Below are 8991 nucleotides of genomic sequence, written 5' to 3'. Positions count from 1 at the left end.
GAATGTGACCTTATTTGGAAATAGGATCATTACAGATGAAATTAGTTAAGATGAAGTCATACCAGAGTAGGGTGGGCCCCTAATTCAATACAACCAGTGTCCTTATAAAACGGAAAATTAGACACAGATGCTGGCACAAGGAGAATGTGAAGATGAAGACAGAGGTCAAGATGATGCTTCTACAAGCCAAGGTTGTAAGATGGCCAGCAAATCATGAGAAACTAGGGGATAGACTGGGACTTGATTCTCTCTCACAGCCCTCAAAAGGAACCAACCCTGTTGACTCCTTGATCTTGAACTCCTAACCTCCAGAACTGTGAGAATACATTTCTGTTGTTTAAGTCTTCCAGTCTGTGCCCAAGCTCAGATATTTACTTATTTACTCAGATATTTATTTATTTATGTGTGCTTTTTTGCAAACAAGTTGTAATTTAATAGCTCCTGTCAAGTATGCTTCCAACAGCAGTTCAAAAAATGTCTAAAGCCTTTGACCTAACCATCCCAACTAGCACAGTAAGTTGTTTTGTTTTGTTTTCCCAATTTGTTTCCTCTAACTTAGATAACACTCAATTTGTCAGAGTTTTAAAAGGACAGTTCCTCTGCTCCACTTATATGATCAGTAAAGACATTTCACCAATTAGCAAAGTGAAAAGGGAATGAAAGAAAGTAGTATTAGATCCAACCAACTACAACCACGTAAGTAAATATAATTTTCCTACTTAGGTCTGAAAAGCTAAACAAAAATGATTTGGAATTACTTAGCTATTTCACCTTAGCAATATTTTAATAAATAATAATAATCACTATACATTGATTATAATGGCTAATGAACTTTCCTAATTACATATATCAGGAGATAAGAACTGTTATTATTTAAATTTTGTAGATGAAGAAACATAGACTCAAGAGAATTGTCTACAAATGCAGTCAGTCAGTAATGGAGCTGACCTCAGACCCCAGTCTGCCTGAGCCCAGAGTCCATGCTTTTTGTTATAATGTTCTGTTTTCTGAAAGGGTTCAGGGTCTAACACAGAGAAAGCTTGTGGAGTTTAGATTCCTCCCCTTGTCTGACTTGGTCTAACACAGAGAAAGCTTGTGGAGTTTAGATTCCTCCCCTTGTCTGACTTGGTCTCTTTGTTTTTTTCCCTCAGTACCAGGGATTGAATCCAGGGTCTTGTACTTTGCTAGGCAAATGCTCTACCACTGAGCTATATCCCCAGTCCTATTTATTTATTTATTTATTTATTTACTGTAGTACTGGGGATTGAATCCAAGGGTACTTTACCACTGAGCTACATCCCCAGTCCTTTTGTTTTTATTTTGAGGATCTTGCTAAGTTGCCCAGGCTAGCTTCGAACTTGAGATCCTCTTGCCTCAGCCTCCTGAGTCACTGAGATTATAGGTATGTGCCACTAAGGCCTGCTGATTTAATTTCTTTGTAACCAACATAAAAATTTTCATTCATTCTGCCTGCATTTTCCAACTCAAGATGAAAGAACAGTGACTGGCACATACTAAGTGCTCAGTAAGTGTTAGTTGTTATTAATATTGTATTGTACGTGTTCCCTCTGGCAGTAAAAATCATTCTTCCATGACTCCCGTATTGCTAACTGTGGGTACTTAGAAATGTTATTAAATGATCACTAGTCAGATAGGAGCTTGGAAAGTAAAGTTGATCCAAGAAAAAAAGAAGTGGAGAGGCTGAGGCTAGGGCCGTGGGAGCAGGAATGGGACAGAGAAAGCACTTGGCAGAATGCCAGACTCCACTTTGTCTTTGGTGTGGCTCTCTCTGGGGATTGAGTGGTGAGGGTGGTGGGGGGATAGCCCCTCTACATCCTGATTGGTCAAGTCACCTTGCTTTATCCTTTATTTCCTCCCTTCTTGGGGAGGAAGCTTGTGGTTACATGAAGCTTCTTGGAATTCTCCCAGAAAGAGGGGAAGCATATGGGGTCCTGGCACACAAAGATTCAGGGGGTAAAGCAGTGTGAGGGCAGAGTGATTATTCACATGATCAACACCATGGTGAGGCTGGAGGTCTTTGAATTTAGGTGTAATTCCTAGCTTTTCCACTTCAGCAACTTTGTGATGGTGGGCAGGTAACTTACCTGCCTGAGTCTGATTTCTTCTTCTATAATAAGGATGATAAATAACTCCTACTGTATAGGCATGTTATGAGGGCTTTGTGAGATAATGCACTTGCATGCTTAGCATAGTGGCTAATAAATAGCTGTTATTATTGTTATTAAGTGTTGTTAGAGTTTGACTTCCTCTGTACCTAAATGTGTGGATTCCCCAGCCTCTCCCTCCTATTTCCCCCATCCTGAGCATCTGGGTCAAATGCCCCTAGATACCTCCACTTTTCCCTGAACCTTCCAATGGGCTTGGTTGTCTGACACTTCTGGCCCTTCTGGGCAACCCCAGGACAGTGGAAAGCATCCTTTCATGACTCTAGGATGGCCTTTTTGTTCCACGATCCAGGAAGGATTGATAAAAGCCTTATCTGAGTCACATTCCATTATGGGATTAAATTAGACTTCCGCAGAGGCCTTCTAGCTACTACTCCAGGCTACATGCCGGCAACTCCTGGTTATTGCCTTTGGCCCTATCTGAGGTCATCACACTTCTTTATGCCCAGGGGACTTTCACAGGCTGGGGCTAAGGAGCGACTTTGGCAGCCATTGGGGATTAGTTTCAATTAGCAAGCAATGGCTGAGTAGGAAGGTTTACAGCCAGGCACACACTAGGCATCAAGGGGGAGGAAATAGGAAAGACCCTGATACTTACCCAGCCAGTTCTAAACTGAGGCAGCAAATAATGAACTGCATGAGTGCAGTAAACAGGGATGCAAATCAGAAAACAGTTAATGGGGATTGATTGCAGGGTAGTTGCTAAATTTCTCTGAGCCTCATTTCTTCATCTATGAGTTTGGAACATTAACATTTACTACAATGATTTTTTTTTTTTTTTTTTTTTTGTACTGGAGATTGAACCCAGGGGCATTTTACCACTCAGCTATGTACCCAGCCATTTTTAATTTTTATTTGAGACGGGGTCTTCCTAAGTTGCTTAAGGCCTTGCTAAATTGCCTAGACAAACTTCGAACTTGCAATCCTCCTATCTCAGTTTCCAAAGTCACTTGGATTACAGATGAGTAGTACCACACCCAGCTACAAAAAGTTAATTTTTGTAAATTAAAAGGGCTGGAGATGTAGCTTAGTGGTAGAGCATGCTTGTCTAGCATGTGCTAGGCCCTGAATTCCATCTCAAGTACCACCACCCAAAAATAAAATAAAATAAAATAAAATGTTAATTTAAATGAAAATGTACTGATTAAAACAAGATTTTACAGAGAAACTTGGGTTTGGATCTTGACTTGGCCATCCACTAGCTTTGCCATTAACTTCTTAGAGTTTCAGTTTCCTCATATATGAAAAGGAGGAAAAAATACCTCCCTGCCTGGGTTGTTGCAAGCATTAGAAAAAATTTGGCATATAAAGTAGTTGGTGACTACATGTATGTGCACACATCCCCCTAATTATACTTAATAAATGCAAACTCATAATGTTACTGAACCAAACCAGGTCATGTAGTGTGCCAATCATTGAAACAATGAGTTTTGCAAAAGGGAAAGAGTATACACATGAGGCAGATGCACATGACAAGGTGGGAGCCTCAAGTCTCGAATTCACCTTCCATGAGGATAGGTCTTTTCTGGTACAAACAGGGTAGTTTGAGGCATGGAAAAGGTGATTGGCAGTAAGGAAGAAAAATGAAGTAACCCATGGTCTGCTCATGAGCAATCAAATTTCAGACCTCTTTCACACGACTCATGTTCAGAAAATGGTACCATTAGTGTGCTCTGAGGATGGAGTTTTGGACCCATCAGATACTTGCTTAGACCTAAGTAAAGGGTTTATGATTTCAGGTGATTTGAGCTACCTCCCAGTTTCTGAAAGACAACTTAAGCAATCATTATCATCCTGACCAATGCATCAGATATGTTATCTATAGCAAAGCTAATGAGAATATATTTCATAGTTAAAATTGGTGATAAAAATCAAATGAATCTGAGTTTTATTCAGAATTTTTTCTTTTTAAGGCACTATGGATGGGGGTGGTCATCTTTAATTGACCGGCCCCTCAAGGAAAGTCACAAAGCCACCTTCAGTATGATATTACCATTGTGGAGATGTTTATGAAATCTGGGTCAGTCTGAGACCAGCCTCAGCTTGGAGGGAAAGAGAAAGGGGGACTTCATTAGCCTCTGACATCCAGGTGGGCCTTGGAGTAGGCATGTGTAAATAATGAGCTGTCTGGGAGACTCTCCAAAGACAGGGAAGCCTAAATGCTCAGTAGCCAGGAGACCCCAGCAAAGACTCAATCCTGAGTCTAAGATACTGTCTCAAGGACACTTGCCTAACTTGGTGTGGTGGTGCATGCCTGTAACCCCAGAGGCTGAGGCAGGAGGATTGCAAGTTCAAGATCAACCTCAGTAATTTAGCAAGACCCTAAGGATTTAGTGAGAACCTGACTCAAAATAAAACATAAAAAAAGGGCTGGGGATGTGGCTCAGTGTTCAACAACCCTAGGTTCAATTACCAGTACCCACCCCAAGCCCCCCCAAAAAACCCACTTGCCTAGAATACATAAGGCCCTGGATTCAATCCCTAGCACCATGAAAAAATTATCAAAAATAAAAATAAAAAAAGGAATGTAGTTAAGTGGTAGGGCACCACTGGGTCTAATCTCAAGTACTGCAAATAATAATAACAACAATAATGAATTTAAAGAAAAAAAATAAAAGGAATCTCTTATAAACCAGGGTTTATAAAGTGAAAGAACAAAAACAAAATTACGTGACACACTCCTGTTCTTTCCAGCTACTCTGGACTCTGAGGCAGGAGAATTGAGAATTCAAGGCCAATCTGTGCAAAAGAGTGAGTTTTTGTCTCAAAAACAAAAGAACAGACAGGACATGGGGTACACGCAGGTGCATGCCTATAATCTCAGCAACTCAGAAGGCTGAGATAGGAGAATCCTAAATTTGAGGCCAACCTCAGCAATTTAGCAAAGCCTTTAGCAACTTTGCGAGATCCTGTCTCAAAATAAAAATTAAGAAAGGGCTGGGTATGTACTCAGGGATAAAGCTCCCCTGGGTTCAATCCCTCGTACCAAAAAGGAAAAGGTGGTGGTGGTGGTGTTGGGGGGGAAGGAACCCCAGCAAAACCCATAAAAAAAGAAATTGCAGCAGTTCTTGTTTTGTTTTGTTTTGTTTTGTTTTCAGCCATATGTTATGTGTGCTTGATTCAGTTCCTCACCATGTCTTCTCACAGGATTTTCAGGATCGAGCAATTTCTGGCCAGGAAACAAAAGTAAAATCTTCCCATTCCTCAGTGAATTTGGTTGAAAACTGATAATAAAATCAGGTACAACTCCAAGAGGAGACACTGGAGAAGAACCAAGCTGGGTCTATAAGGAATGACACATGAATTGGTACACGTTTATGCTGTATCAAAGTTATGATCATCTTGTCACATCAAGCTGAAAATGTCACCGCTATCCGGACAGTTGGGAATATTTAACTGGGAATGTGATCTTTCTTTAATTATAAAGGTGCAGTAGTACTGGTTTTGATTAGTTTGGTAATAAATGTGTGAAACTTTTGAACTGAAAACAGCAACAACAATGAATTTGCAGCCTAAAATAAATATAAGGAAAATATAAGGTTTGTCAGGAAGTTAGTTAATAAAAACATTCTGACTCTCCCCAAGTTTTATAGTGCTTGCGGTATTTATCAATTTTTTGACAAATTATAATTTCTTATGACTAATTTTATTATTCTAAATGTTTGCTTTTTTTTTTTTTTGTACTGGAGATTGAACAGGGGAACTTTAGTGCTAAGCTACATTTCCAGTCCTTTTTATATTTTATTTTGAGACAGGGTCTTGCTAAGTTGCTGAGGCTGGTCTCAAACTATGATCCTCCTGCCTCAGTCTCCTGAGTCGCTGGGATTACAAACCTGCACCACCACTGTACCCGACTGATGCTCTCTTTTGTACTCAAAAAACACAAATAACCCCATCTATGTTAGGGGTTAGCAACAGGACTCCCTTTCCCACAGGATAAGGACGGAGCCAAAGCAGTCAGTTCAGCAGGAGGCCCAGCTGCCCTCCTTCTTCAGCTCTTTCAACCAGTGGGTACTTGAGTATAGAGGTTTCTGGTCTGCCTTATAGGAAGCCTGCTTCAATCTGGCACAGCCTGTTGCCTCTGCAAGGGAGATCCTGCTGGATCATCTTCCCTAGACAGAGGAAGAGGCTGAGCAACACAGTGATGTCAGCCCAATTAATTCTCCCTCCTTCCAACAGTTTTCAGCAGTGACCTTGAAGGTGAGGCATTCTTAAGGGAACTTTATCTATAGGGATGAAAGAACTGGGAAGTGAGGTAGGATGGGGATTACCCTGGGCCACACATGCTGGGAGCCCCCATGAGCAGAGCTGACAATGAGGCATCCCATTACATCCTGGGGCCATTACCTTGGGGAGATGAAATTGGACAAGCCTGTCTTTCCATTATGCAAAGAAAGGGCTTTTCAAGTAAATGTCCATTTAAGTATGAGCTTAGATCAGTGAAGATGGGGCCATAATAGCTTTGATGGTCATCACAGCTATTAAAAATACATTTTTTTTTCTGTGCTCAAGCTGCCTTGTCATTTTCATATTGTTCATCCCCAGAAGACTGTGACTTAAACCTTTCCAAGTGTCTGGGAGGCAGGTCAATGTCAATCTGTATTTTCAACTTTTTAATTCTTCAACATATGTAGTGTATGAAATTTACATGCTTGATACAGTCCATGGATATATCCAGAATGAGATAAAACTTAAAAGTTGGGTTAGGGAAGTGGGTGGTGGGTAGTTAAATAAAGCCCTCTACTCAGTAGTCATTGCCTAAAATCCGGGGCTCACCTCTCTCTCCAGACTATCTTGTCCTGCCCATATTCTGCTTAGGTCCTCAGATATACACAGCTCGTTTTTAGTTCAAGGTGTTCAAACTGAGCTACGTCCCCAACCCATTCTTTTTTCTTTTGAGACAGGCTCTCACTAAGTTGCATAGGGCCTTGATTAATTGCCAAAGCAGACCTTGAACTTGTGATCCTCCTGCCTCTGCTTCCTGAATCTCTGGGATTATAGGCATGTGCTGGCTAGACTCACCTACTGATGCAAAACCATATCGCAAAGGGGAAAACATACAAGTGTGGGAGGACTTGTGATCATCTTTGCCTTCGGTCTAGCCCGGGCCTCCTAGGTACTTCCCTAATTTCCTTCACTGCCCTTCTCATAATTGTTATTAGTTATTGGTATAATTTCTTGCTTATTGTCTTTCTTCCTAGTTAGAAAAAAATGTCCATGAGTGTATAGATTGTCTTGTTATCTGCCTATTCCCATAGATTGGTACATAGTAGGGGTCAAGTAAGAAGTTGTTAAATTGATAAATGGAAAATACCCCTACCCATCCTGACCCCATCAAGAATTAACTGGCCCAAAATGTCATTAAGTCAAGAAATCTTGTTGGGAGCTAACTTTTTTTCCCGTCCTCATTGGGTTTAAATTGAGTTCTTCCTGGTAGTTGCTAACCCTCAGGTCATTTAGCCTTTGAGCAAAAGCTTCCCTCCCTAATCAAGTGTCTAACGGGCGGGGATGAGGGGAATGGCTCCATCTGTCGACAAGAGTCAGGATCACAGAAGGAGGAAAGCACTGAATCCACTCACCCAAGGGCGTAAGGTATATCAGACTACATTCCCCAATGGTAGCTGGAGAAGGTCTAGTGGGCAGCATGTGTCTGGATAAAGTTGTTATTGAAGCGGTCAAGTGTGATAAGCTTGGGGTTAGAGCCTCTAGTTGTATTTAGCAGGTTGAGATGGTTTCCCTCCTATTCTTTTTGTTTTTGTTTTTTTAAAATCAGTTCTAAAAACTAATACAAACAGCTGGGCGTGGTGTCACATGCCTGTAAACCCAGGGACTTTGGAGGTCAAGGCCAGCCTCAGCAATTTATCAAGGCCCTAAGTAACTCAGCGAGACCCTGTCTCTAAATAAAATATAAAAAAGGGCTGGGGAAGTAGCTCAGTGGTTAAGTGCCCCTGGTTTCAATCCCTGGCACCAAGAAAACCCCCCAAAACCCCCAAAAAAACAACAAAAAAAACCCCCAACCAAACATAAAAACGCTAATACAAACATTTATGTTATTCATAGTAGATTAGTTTAAATATAACATATAGCATATAAGTGCAGTTTAAAGAATGATATTAAAAGAATTATACACATGGTGACACACACCTGTAATCCCAGTGATTTGGGAGGCAAAGGCAGAAGGATCACAAGTTCAAGGTCAGCCTCAGCAACTGGGGAGACCCTGTTTCAAAATCTATAAAAATAAATAAATTAATTAATTTATTAATTTAATTTAATTTAAAAAAAGGACTGGGACGTAGCTTAGTGGTAAAATGCTCCTGGGTTTAATCCCCAGTACCAAAAAGAAGAGAAATACCCATGACCCACTACTCAGATTAAGAAAAGCACATCACCAGTTTTTCATTTGTTTTGACATTAAGATTGTTTTCCTGGCTGAGTGAGGTGGTGCACTCCTGTAATCCCAGTGGCTCCGGAGGTTGAGGCAGGAGGATCTCGAGTTCAACGCCAACCTCAATAATTGTGAGTGCTAAGCAACTCGGTGAGACCGTCACTAAATAAAATACAAAATAGGGCGGGGGATGTGGCTCAGTGATTGTGTGCCCGAGTTCAATCCCTGATAACCAGCCCCCACAAAACAAAGATTGTTTTCCTTTTTATTAGTACATTATACATAATAGTGGGATTTGTTGCTACACATTTGTACATGCACACAATATAAAAGTGTAATTTGATCAATTTAATTCCCAAGTACTTCCCTTTTCCCTCCCCTCCTCTCTCCTCTATATCACCTTTTTTCGTTTTACTG

General features: G+C 40.8%; 1 non-coding gene and 1 pseudogene across 1 annotated transcript; one reads left to right on the top strand and one right to left on the bottom strand.

Moving 5' to 3' along the window:
• Positions 1 to 539: 539 nt before the first annotated feature.
• On the bottom strand, positions 540 to 659 carry LOC124987755 (small nucleolar RNA SNORA27). The gene has a single exon (XR_007109266.1). It is a non-coding gene; the product is annotated as a small nucleolar RNA SNORA27 (small nucleolar RNA).
• Positions 660 to 5319: 4660 nt separating this feature from the next.
• Positions 5320 to 5475, top strand: LOC124986276 (60S ribosomal protein L39-like; annotated as a pseudogene).
• The last annotated feature ends 3516 nt before the right edge of the window (positions 5476 to 8991 follow it).

Source organism: Sciurus carolinensis, chromosome 6, assembly GCF_902686445.1.
Source record: "Sciurus carolinensis chromosome 6, mSciCar1.2, whole genome shotgun sequence".
In the NCBI taxonomy this organism is placed as follows: domain Eukaryota; kingdom Metazoa; phylum Chordata; class Mammalia; order Rodentia; family Sciuridae; genus Sciurus; species Sciurus carolinensis.
Note: the sequence above shows the minus strand (reverse complement) of the source record. Positions and strands in the feature narration are given on the sequence as shown.